We start from the raw sequence: 12,951 nt of genomic DNA, 5'->3' as shown, positions 1-12,951 counted from the left end.
TTTTATGCAGAATAGATCACTCAGTAGGCTGGACTTTATGTGGAGGAATGTTGCATCAGGATTGGAGGAAGATTCATCAACAACCTGTGTTGTGCAGATGCAATAACCTTGCTTGCTGAAGCTTGACATGAAGCATTTGCTGCAGAAGTTCGAGGACTAGTTTTCAGTGTGGACTGAAGCTCAATGTCAAGAAAACAAGATTCTCATCACTGGGCCAATTATCAGCTTCATGTGGATGGAGAAGGGGTAGAGATTTTTTATAAGTTCAGCTTTCTTGGTTCCACCAATCAACACTGTTGGCACCAGTAGTCAGGAAATCAGGAGATTAATTGTATTGGGGAAGTCTGTTGTCAGGAACCTCTCTAGAGTACTGAAAAGCAGTGATGTCAGTCTGGAGACTTAAGTTGCACCTGATACAGACTATGGGTTTTGCCATTACTTGCTATGCATCAGAGAGCTGGACAATAAGTAAGGATTGCAGAAGAAGAATTGATGTTTTTTAGTTTTAGTGCTGGAGAATTGTGTTGAATATACCATGGACTGCCAGGAGAACAAGCCAGATCAGTCCTGGAGGGGGTGAAACGAGGCTGCTCCTTGGAGGTAAGGATTTTGAGGCTCCATCTCACAAACTTTGGGCACGTGGCCAGGAGGCACCAGTCCTTAGTGAGGGACATCATGCTTGGAAGGGTGGAAGGACAGTGCAGGAGAGGAAGACCTTCAATGAGATGGATTGATTCAATGACTAGAGAAACAGGATTAAGTCTGTCAGAGGCGATGAGGTTGGCCCAGGATAGGGCAGGTTTCAGAGCTAATGTACATAGGATTGCTATGAGTCACAGACAACTTGATATCATATAACATCAACAACATGTACTGGTTTTAATAGATCTAAGGACCTCTAAAAGTGTAGTATGTTGTGTGTCAGGATGCTAACAATATTGTTGGAGGTTCTAATCTACCAGTTTCCCCTTGGCAGGGTTAGATCAGCCATCACCTAAAATGTTTTACAGCCTCGGAACCCCAAAACCCAAAAGAAAGACACCATGAGCACAACTTGAGGACTGTGGGTTGAAGGTAATTGGTACGATGTTATTTCTCCCTCTCTGTGTCTTCTGTTGTAAGAGTTAATTTCTATTATTTGTCTCCAATTTATTAGTTATAATAGCTATCTAAGCTTACATACATATATTTCTTTTTATTGATTTGCTTACAAAGGCCATATACATTGTGTTTCATCCTATTCTTCATATTGTGTTTCATAGAATCATTCTCAAGCATTCTGTTTTATAAAATTAATCCCCATTGGACTTTGCCCATCATTACCCTGTCTTTTCACCCAGATCTTGCCCTTTTCCTTTCCCGCCCCCCTTTACCGCTAAGCTGTGCAACCCTGTGGTTTCACCCCTACTCACCCTCCCCTCTTCCCCTTTGGGGAAACATACATATTTTACTAGTTATTCTTCTATTTTTACAATAACGCTCTTATGCAGTACATATGTATGTTTCTTGTGAAATCAGTGTCCTCAAGCCATTCACTTATGACTATCTCGTGCCTGAAATAGTACTATTTACTTTTATTTCTGTAGATCATGTGTATTTTCAAGCGCTGTTTCAGGAGACCAAATTGGAGACAGGATTTTTTTGATCCTTGCTTACTAGAGAATTATTTTTTTTTTATTTTCCTTTGAATAGCAGCTTTACAACTTAGCTTGTTAAAATATTGAAGCGGAATATTCTTCTCCGAAACCCTGCAGATGGCATGCCATTGTCTTTTGAACTTAGGGTTACAAAGGAAAAGCATGAGACGATCCTCATGTTTTCATTTTATACTTTGGAGGTTCAGTTAGCTGGTGGTGTAGCCATACATCTGAAAAACTCCAGTGGCTTCCAACAACAAGCCATTGCTGGTGTTTTTCTGCTTTGTTTTTGCTTTTTCAATTTATTTGGTTTTTTATGTGTGTGAAGTAGCTGCTCTTTTTCCTCTTATTTTAACAAGTCCATTTAAGATAGCAAATGTCTTCTGAGACTTTTCAGTGCATAAAACCTTCCTGCATTAAAGATAAAAAGATACCGTAGCCCTTTGGCTGTTGCTTAGGAAGGCTCTGAAGAGCCTCCATGGTCTGTGGTCTCTGGCCGACTCACAGCTGTGGGTTGTGTAGATGGCTCCGCTTTTTAGCTGGGATCTCTTCTATCTGGGGCCCTGGCAGGCTAGCTGACCTTAGGTTGTTGAGACCACAATCCTGAGTTCTCTCCTGCCTCATGCTATCTCTTTCATCCTTCAGCAGTTCAGCTTGGCTTGTTCACATGGCTGGGCTCTAAGAAAGACTTGAAACTGGTAATCATATATTCTGATTCATTCTGTTGTCAGAGTACAAGTTCGAGAACCAGTCCCAAATCAAGGGATAGAGACATAGATAACTACCTCTCTGGTTTTGTGGATGCCACTGGATCAATTTCAGCTCATAACCATACCATGATAGGACAGAGAGAACTGCCCCATTATGGATGAAGACTGCCAGGGTTTCCATCCTCAGGTGGCTAGGCTTGAACCACCGATCTTTCGGTTAGCTGATGATCGCATAAGTGTCAGTCACACCATCAATTTTCCTCTTCTGTATAATAGAAGCTGCAAGACACATTTCAAAGAACTTGAATACAGAAAGGAGTGGAGAATTTTGGACTTTTTAAAAAAAAAATCGAAGTTGTTGCTGCTGCCGTTCACTATCAGCTTTTTTTGCTTGACATTTCTCAACCTGAGAGAGTTGAAAAATAATTGAAGTCTCGAGTCACAACATGGAAGGATGCTATCATCATGGGCAAGTTCAAATTGAGGCTGAGTAAAATGAAAACAAGTCTACAGGAACCAAAATGTGATCTTGCATCTATTCCTTATGAATTTAAAAATTATCTTAAGAAAAGGTTTGAGGCATTGAACACTAGTGATTGAAGACTAGATGAGTTTTGGAATGATATAAAGGATATCGTTCATGAAGAGATTACAAGGTCATTACAAAGACAGAAGAGAAAGAAAACAAAAATCAGTATCAAAAGGGACTCTGAAAATGACCCTAGAGCATCCAGAAGTCAAAACAAAGAGGAAAGGTGCTGAAATAAAAGAGTCAAACAGAAGATTTAAAAAAGCAGCTTGAGAAGAAAAAATAAAGGACTATAATGGAATGTGCATAGATCTTGAATTGGAGAATAAAATGGCAATGACTTCCTCTATTTTTCAAGCTGAGAGAATGGAAAAACAAATTTAAGCCTCGAGTTTGAATATTGAAGGATGCTATGGGCAATATGTTGAATGAAGCATCAGAAGATGGAGGGAATACACAGAGTCATTGTATAAAAAAGAATTTATTGACACTGAAAAATGTCAGAAAGTACCATATGAACAAAAGTCAGTGGTAATGAAGGAAGAAGATGAAGCTGCACTTGAAAGTGTTGGCAGAAAATAAGACTCCGGGAATCGATGAGGATACCAACTGACAAGTTTCAACTATCAGATGTAGCCCTGGATGTACTCACCAGTCTATGCCAGGACATCTAGAGGACAGCTGCCTGGCTGGCTGACTGGAAGAAAACCATATTTGTTTCCATTCCCAAGAACGGTGATCCAACAGAATGTGGAATTTCTTGAACAATATCATTCATATTACATGTAAGCAAACTACTGCTCAAGACCATTAAAAAATGTCTGTAAACAGTACATAAAGAGAGAACTGGCAGAAGTTAAAGCAGGATTTAGAAGAGGCATTGCACCAGGTATATGACTGCTTGGCTGAAAAGAAGAATACCAGAAGATTGTCTGTTAATGCTTTACTGACTATGCAGAGGTATTTGACTGTGTGGCTTATGACAAATTATGGTTAACACTGAGAAGAATGGAAATCCCAGGACACTTAACTGCTCATGCAAAATCTTTATCTAGACTAAGTCTGTTGTGTGAATAGAACAAGGGAACTGCATGGTTTAAAATTAAGAAAGGCATGTATCAGGGTTGTATTTCCTCTCCATACCTATTCAATTTGTATGCTGATCAAATTATTTGAGAAGCTGAACTCTATGAAGAAAAGTGTGGCATCAAGAATTGAGAAAGACTCTCCAACAAACTTTGTTATGCAGATCACACAACCTTGCTTGCATAAAGTGAGGAGTACTTGGAGCATTAGCTGCAGAAAATTGAAGAATACGATTGCTTCTAAATGAAAACAATTCTTACTAATAAGAAAGATCAAAAAGAAACATTATGATAGATGGAGAAAAGATTGAAGTTGTCAACAATTTCATCTTACTTGGATCCAGTCAATGTCCGTGGTACCAGCAATCAGGAAATCAGGAGGCATATTGCGCTGGGAAAGTCTGCAGTCAAGGACTTCTCCAAATTATTGAGGAGCAGTCATGTCAGTTTGAGGACTAAGGTGCCTCTGATGCTGCCATAGTCTTTCCAATCACTTGCTGTGCATCTGAGGGCTGGTCAATGAAGAGGGAATGGCAGAGGAAGAATTGACACCTTTTAGGTGTTGGAAAAAGGCACTGACTATCTCATGGACGGCCAAAAGGACAAGCAAGTGTGTCTTGGAGAAATTACAGTCTGAGTGCTCTTTGGAGGCAAAGAAGATAAAACTTCATCTCCCATACTTTGAGCATCCTGCTAGGAGAGGCTGTTCTTTGGAGAAGTACATCGTGCTTGGAAAGGTGAAGGGTCAGTGAAAGAGAGAATGAATCTCAACCAGGCGGATTAACACAGTGACTGCCACAATGAGCCCTAGTGTGTTGGGAAGTGTGAGGATGGCATAGGATAGGACAGGGTTTGCATCTATTATTCATAGTGTTGCTGTGAGTTACTCGGTAGTACCTGACAACAACAGTTGTCAAGTAGGAACCAACCCAAAAGCTGACCATTGAGTGTTTTCAAAGGCAATTAATTGTACAGGAGGAAATTGCCTGTTTTTCTCCCATGGAGCCAGCTGCTGGATTTGAACTGCTTTCCTTTGTGTTGGTAACACAGTTGGGTTTTTTTAAATTATTATTATTAATTTTAATGAACATTTACAGAGATTTTGGATTTCCATTCATTCATTGTTGCACTTTTCTCCCCGACCACACCCCACCCACCCCCAATTTGCTCTTCTCTTTGAAAAATAAAAGAAAAATGCCTTCATTGGTATGCAGTACCCCCACGCTCCCCCTCACCGCCACCCGGAGTATACTCCACTCTGCAACCTTCATTCCAGACTCTTAGGATAATCATAATACCTTATAATATATTGCTTTTGAACTGTTCTCTCCCTCATCCACACACACAGTTTTTTAGGGGGCCACCAGAGCTCTCTAATAAATTATTAGCTTAAAAGGAATAATCAAAATAGACTATTCTTTTTATATTTTAAAGTGATATCTTCATCCTTTGGTCCCAATCACTTTTGTAACATATTATTTATGAGGCTTTTCATTTATTTTACTCTATTTTACAAATGCAGTAAAGTCTTTTCCAGTACTTGCCTATTGCATCCATTCCCATTACCCTGCTTGGTTCCCATAGTTTATTCCAGTGTGGAAGGTGATTGCCTTTCTGGCACTGTTGCCTTGCAGATATTTCTCTCTGCCTCGGTTGCTGCTGGCTGTGTTTCCCCCTTTATTGCTGACATCATCTGAAGAGTTTTCTCTCCTTGTTATTTTCCATTTCTTTTTCTTCAAAGCCGTGTCTTCTGTCACTCTCCTGAAGCTTCCAGAAAATGTTCTTTAATAACTCCTCGGCAGAGCACTGCCCTCTTGCTCTTGGTCTCTAGGAGAAAGCTGACAGTGTCTTGTTTTCTGTGGGAAGTCTGGTGGTGCTGTGGTTGGGGCGCTCAACTGCTAACTTGAATGCCAACAGCCACTCTGCTGGTGACGCAGATGAGGCATCCGGCTTCCTCAAAGGTCTGTGTCCTTGGAAACACTATGGGGACAGTTCTGCACAGTCATTCAGAGTCACTATTACATAACGTTCTGCTCAGTCATACAGGATGAAGTCATTGGCAGTGATATCTTGGTTTCTGACACTTTATAGTCCCAAACTTTGCCCCTCACTTGGGACTTTGCTTGTAAGGCCCAAATCTCTGCTAGCTGATAACCTACTTGGTGAGAATGGAGAGGTTTGTTGTTAACTACTGTCTCAAGGGAGCTCTGGTAGTCTAGTGGAAAGAAGTTGCACTGCAGTCCCAAAGGCACATGGTTCGAATGTGTTCTGTGGGAAAAGGACAGGCAGTCTCCTCCTGTGAAGGGTGCAGGGGGATTGTATACCAAAGGGAGAAATTTTCTTTTACTTTTCAAAGATAGGAGCAAACTGGGGGAAGAGGGGGATAGGGCTGGGCAGGGAGAAAAGTGCAACAATGAATGAATGGAAATCCAAAATCTCTGGAAATGTTCATTAAAGTTAATAAAATAAAATTAAAAAAAAAAAACAAAACCAAAACACCAGAGGGTCAGCTATGGGTGAGTTCCCACTTGATGACACCCAACAACATATCCAAATGTGAGGAAAGACTGCTCAGCCCTGGGCCTCCCCGTGGTGGGGTGCAGTATGGACTGGTGTGATCTCAAAGGGGTTAGTTGACTGGATTTGTAAAATAGAAAGCTTTCCTCCAAGCTGCACTGAATAGTGTTTGCCATTATAGAAACACGCAAGCTTCCACCAACTTCAGTAATGGCTGTGAATGAGGTTCATTGGCTGGGAGTCAAACGTGAGGTCCCTGCATACAAAAAACCAGTACTACTACCAGTGAACCAGTTCTGTCTGCCTAAAAAAGAGACCGAAAACTCTCCTTTTGTGTGATCCATACCTCGTGAGGGCTGTGGCTTTTTACCATCTTCAGTAAATGCTTCAGGTTATCTTTGCTTTCAGCAAGCCAGGTTGTGTCATCAGCCTATTGCAAGTGGATGATTCCTCCTCTAACTATAATGCTGCTAAAACAGGCTTTGAGAAACAAAAAAATATTTTATTATTATTACTATTACTCTTTTCCCACAGTGTGTTGTTGTTTTGTGTCATCAATTTGACTATGGCTCACAGTGAACCCTGCCCTCTGTTGTGCCGTCTTCGTCATCTGTTACATTTTAGCCCATTGCTACACCTTTCCACAGTAAGGTCTCCTTTCCAGGGATTGGCCCTTCTAACAACATGCTCAAAGCATCATGTGGGATGAAGTTTCCTCATCCTTTCCATAGACATTTCCACTCTCCCCCTTGCCTCTAAGGAGCTCCTTGGTTGCACTTTCTCTAAGACATATCTAGTTGTTCTTTTGGCATCCCATGGGATATTCAGTACTCTGCCTAACAACACAACTCAAAGACATTGTGTTTTCCTCTGTCATCCTTATCTATTGTTCCAACTTCCAGATGCATAGCAAGTAACTCAAAAGACCATGGCTTCGATCAAGTCCACCTTAGTTTTTAAACTATCATCATTGTTGTGTAACACATTGGAGAGGGCCTTAACAGAAGATATTCCCACCCCCCCATGAAATCTTTTGAGGGCTTGATTTCTGGTAGCAAAGGTGTTGATTGTAAATCACGATAAGATGAACTCAGTGATAATTTCCATCTTTTCTCCGTCTACCATGATGGTGCCTATTGGTCTAGTGGTGAGAATGTTTTCTTGATGTTGATATGTAATCCAAGATCTAAGCCTGTAGTCTTAGATCTTCTGCTTGAACCCACAGTTTAACATGCATGTAGTCTGAATTCAAGACACTAGCTGCAGAGGAAGGCTTTCCCTCTGTTGATTCCAGAGAGGAAGAGCTTTGTCTCATTAGCTCCCACTTCCTGCTTCAGTGGAGATCTATTTCCATGTATCTTTTCATTCCTCTTTCTCTCGTTCCTATGGCCAGTAAATCTCAAAGAGGTTTACTCAAGAAACGCCTTACACTAATATTATCTCATTAACATGACCTAGACAACTAATTCTCACAGGAAATTACAACTATTGTAATTCTCATTGCCATTAAGTTGGAACAGCCTCATAGCTGACTCTGCATTGTGTTTCTTTTTTAAAAAAAATTGTGTGTGAGTGTGTGTGTGTGTGTGTGTGTGTGTGTGTGTGTGTACCATCAAATCAGATCTGACTGGTATAGGAAGAGATTGTCCCTCCTTCTCCAGCAGAGCGTCTGCTGGATTTGAACCACGCACCTCTTAGGATTGCCGCATTGTGTTTCTGAGGCTGTAAATCATGCCAGAGGAGAGAGCCCATATCTCTCCCCGCTCCATGTACTGTCGCCAGAACTCTACCCTTTAGGAGTTGTTGTTGTTGTTTTATGTATAATTTGGAACCAACTCACAGGTGATCCTCTACTAGGTTTTCAGAGGCAGTAATAACAATCAGAGGAGATTGCCCATCTTTCTCTCACGGAGCAGCTGACAGAGTCAGACCTTTGGGTTCACAGCACAGCTCCTCACCACTAAACCACCTGAGCTCCCTTAACTCTAAAGGCAGAGGCTAAGGTTTACCACACATACGATTAAGAAGTACACTTCAGTGCATATACGCGCCTTAGTGACATGGCAATATTGCTAGAATGTTTGCATTGAAAGATCTGCATGATCATCCCATTCAAGTGTATCCTTGCCCTGGAGGACACAGAGCCCCAAAGGTGAAGTGGCTCATTCAGAATTCCAGATGGGTGGTTGGCCGACAAGATTCATCATCGAGGCACAGCCCACTGCTTTTGTCTCTGCAGTCCATCGCGCTGCTTTACCTGAGAGCCTTGGACAGACAGACACTCTGTGGGACATTGTATTTCATTTTTACTAGTAGCATCCCTTTTGTGTGTGTGTGTTTGGTTTACTTTTGTGTTACAAGTATACACTTAAATACTTTTTAAATGTCAAAATGGAAATTATTTCAGAATCGAACATTGTCTCTGTAAATAGCTCCCAAACGCCATTTGACTGTTTTGCACATCCGTATCTTCATAGATGGGGTTCTACCAAGATGCCGCTGCTGCTTGCTGACACTTATGTTTTTTTCTTTCATGACAGTCGTTCCTTTTGTTCCTATAAGTCAGTTAGGAGTTATATCCATCATAATTAGAACGTTTTGATTTTTTTTTTTTGTTTTAAGCACTGTTGGTTGTTGTGGTCAGGACTTGCCTTAACATCACATGTGGATTGCTGTAATTTTCCCCTCCCTCTGTCTCTTCCCCCAGGCTACTCTCTGTCAGAATGAATATTCAAAGTACCACAGCCTTCAAAATGTATATTTAAAGCCAAATGTAAATATTCAAAATTATTTCATCTACTTAAAATGAAGGAGCCATCAGATCCTATCTGCTGGGTGCATTAGCAAGAGCCTTCAGGCATATAGATTAAAGTAAATTGTGTCAGATAGAAAAGAATTAGCAAGTGAAGGGATTTCAGTGAGCACTGAGAAAGTTAACTCCTAGAAGAAGCCCCTTTGCTGCAACAGTGAGCCTATTAACTACTACTAACTCAAAGATTAGGGCACTGTGGTGGCTTAATGGTAAGGAATTGCGTCGTGAAGGCAAAGGTACACTGTTCAGACTCACTAGCTGCTCCGTGAAAGAAGGATGGGCAGTATTCTCCTGTGTGGTTAACTCTCTCTGAAAACCCTTTGGAGTGCCGCTCTAAGTCAGTTCTGACTTGATGGCACAAAATGACAACAAGAACTCATAGTTTGGTGGTTGAGACCCACTCAGCAGCTCTGAAGGAAACGCTGAAGGCCAGGAAGATGGCTTCTGTAAAGCTCAGTCATAAAACCCTACAGCAATAGTTCTGCTCTTTCATACACGTGGTTGCTGTGTGTCTGAATAGATTCAGTGCATCCAGCAACAACAGCTACAGTGAAAACCACATGAACTTACATGGGCTCAGGCCATCAGGTTAGGGTTTTAACTATGGTGGTAAGAAAACATCATCCCTACAAATCAAACCCACTACCACTCAGTCAATTCCGCCTCGTAGAGAGGTCATGTTGGTGGTGGTAAGACCAGCCCATAGCGACCCGTGTACAGCGACATAGCCTGCTCGGTCCTGACCCACCCTCACAGTCAGTGCTGAACTTACGTCCACTTTGGCAGCCGCTGTGCCAATCTGTTTCCTCGAGGGTTCTTCCTTCATTCAGTGACATTCAACTTTGTCATACCAAGCACCTGTCTTGTTCCAGGGATAGACCTTCTTTGATAACATGCACAGAGTTATATTCAAAGTAAAACTTCCATATAAGGTTCCCAAAGAGAGCTCTGGTGGCCGAGAGGTAAGAATCTGCGCTGCAGTCCCAAAGGCACGTGATTCGAATCCACCAGCTGCTCTGTGGGAAAAAAGATGGGCAAATCTCCTGCCGTTTGATTTACTGCTTCTGAAAGCCTGCTGCAGGGTCAGTATGAGTCTGTTCTGACTTAATGCTACACAACAACAACAACAAGAAAGTTCCCAAGGTTGAAATTCATTAGGAACGCAGACTGCCTTTTTTTTCTCCTGTAGAACGGCTGATTGACTAGAAACACTCATCTTCTGATTAACAGCCGAGCTCTTTAAGTGCTGTTCCACCTTATGGTTGATGATGGTTGTCTCCTACCCCAGTGATTACAGCACAAGTCAGATGGGCATTTGAGCATTCTCGGCTTTCTTTAGAATAAAGTTGCCTTAGTTCTTTTCATCTATGAAATTGCTGTGGCCACTTGCCCTTTTCTGTCTGCCCTTTCCATGTGTATCACCAGGAGATTTTCCTCCAGGATTGAAGATGCATTATTTTATAAAGAACAGCTTGTCCTCTCTGTGCGGTAGCACTACTAATATTCTGTACAGACTGGGCCACCAGGAGAGTTCTGTGAAAGCATTAATACTATAGACAGAACAGCAACTATCACCAGCACATCGTTTTGTATACTCCCTACTCCGTCCCTGATAGCTGTCTACATCTCTCTGGTGGTCCTGGGAACACAGGGCTTCCGGTTCATTAAAATTCAAGAAGTATGCACCCTCAGTGTTATTGTAGGACTATGATCTTCATTGCCTAATGATATACTTGCTCTTGTGGTTAGGTGCGATTGAGTCAAGTACAACTGTGAGCGACCCTATGAACAACTGACCTGAGCCCTGTCCTACATGCCGTCTTCACCTTGTCTGACACACTTGAACCCATTGCTGCAGACACTGTGTCAGTTCATCTCATTGGGTGGGTCTTCCTTTCTTTCACTGACCCTCAGTCTTTCCAAGCATGATATCCCCTCTCTAAGCAACATGTCCAAAGCATGAGAGACTGAGCTTCTTTCTTTATTTTTGCCTCCAAGGAGCACTCGGGCTGCACCTTTTCCAAGACATAATCTGTTGGTTCTTTTGGCCTAATAACTATAAAAAAGACCTCAAAATTGTAGCCATTGCCACCAAGTCAGTTCTGACTTAGAGTATCTCTGTGAAGACGGATTGAGCTGTTCCATAGAGCTTCCAAGGCTGTTAAACTTTCTGACAGCAGACTACCACATCTTTCTCCAACACATCGACTGGTAGGTTTGAGTTGCCAACCCTTTGATTAACAGCTGAAGGTTTACCTAGTACCCCTCCCCACCTGCGGTTGCTAGTCATATAAAACTGTGGTTGATTAATGGTTAATGAAAGGATGAACACATCTTGTTTGTTAATATTTCATGGCTTTTCTTTATTTTTTTTGTTTGCTTACAAAGTTCATATACATTTTGTTTCACATTATTCCACATTCATATTGTGTTTCATGCAATCATTCTCATGCATTGGACCTTGCCCATCATTACCCTGTCTTTTCACCCAGATCCTTCCCGTTTCCTTCCCCATCTCCCTCCACTCACCAAATGTGCAGTCACATGGTTTCACCCCTACCCATCCTCATCCTTCTGCTCCCACCTCTTCCGCCTTTGGGTTTCCATGCATGTTTTACTAATTATCCTTCTGTTTTTACAATAATGCTCCTATGCAATATTTATTCATATGAGACTGAGTTCGTTCACTCAGCATGGTGCTCTCCAGTCTCTCCCAAGTTGGGTAGTATTTTTCTAAATCGTTGCTCCTGAGTGCTACATTGTATTCCATCATGTGAATGTACCACCATTTCTCAGTCCGTTCACTTGTGGTTGGACGTATGGGCTGTTTCCATATTCTTGCAACGGTGAATCATGCTGCTCTGAACATTGGTGGACATCAATCAACATGCTCACTCATTCACTCATTGACATCAAGTGAGAATCGACTCACAACTGACCCTCCAGCAGGTTTTCTGAGGCTGCAAGTCACACAAGAGGAGGTTGCTCATTTTTCTCCTGTGGACCTGCTGGGAGGTTCAAACAACCAGAGAAGCACGACCTTTGGTTCAGCACTGGCACTCTCTATAGACTGTGCAACCCGAGCTCCCCTATTAGACACGGAAACTGTGTGTATTTTGTGAACTTCCATGACTAACAGCGCACTCAGTAATTAAAGACTGGAAACTTCCCCCTAAGATCAGGAACAGAACAATAGTGCTTGCTTTCCCCACTACTCTCCAGTATTGTACAAAAAGTTCTAGTCAGAGCAATTAGGCAAGAAAACAAACTAGAAAGCATTCAGCTCAGACTGAAAGAGACCAAATTATTTCTAATCACAGATGAAGACATGGTCATATATATAGAAAATTCCAGTGAATGCACTAGAAAGTTACCAGAGCTGGTAAATGAATTCAGGACGGTATCAGAATACTAGATCAGCATGCAAACATCACTTGTGTCCTTAAGTTCTAGCAGAGAATGCTCTGAGAAGGAATTAAGAAAACACATCTATTTACAACAATTATCTAAAAGCATGAAACACCCAGGAATAGATTTAATGAAGGGAGTATTTAAAAAAAAATTACAAAATGTTGCTGCAAGAAATAAAACAGTATAAAGATATATTTTTTTAATTTTTTAATTTTTTTTTTTTGGCTGAGTACAGTGTACTTTATTGATG

General features: G+C 41.5%; 1 protein-coding gene across 1 annotated transcript in view; it reads left to right on the top strand.

The window, feature by feature from the left end:
* Positions 1-12,951, top strand: part of MARCH11 (membrane-associated ring finger (C3HC4) 11) — a 203,117-nt gene that overhangs the window by 91,783 nt on the left and 98,383 nt on the right. The window lies entirely within an intron of this gene.

The sequence above is a fragment of the Elephantulus edwardii genome, unplaced genomic scaffold, assembly GCF_000299155.1.
Source record: "Elephantulus edwardii isolate Elephantulus edwardi_28Jun2011 unplaced genomic scaffold, EleEdw1.0 scaffold00153, whole genome shotgun sequence".
NCBI lineage: Eukaryota > Metazoa > Chordata > Mammalia > Macroscelidea > Macroscelididae > Elephantulus > Elephantulus edwardii.
The sequence above is the reverse complement of the archived record's forward strand: the minus strand, read 5'-3'. Positions and strand labels throughout refer to the sequence as shown.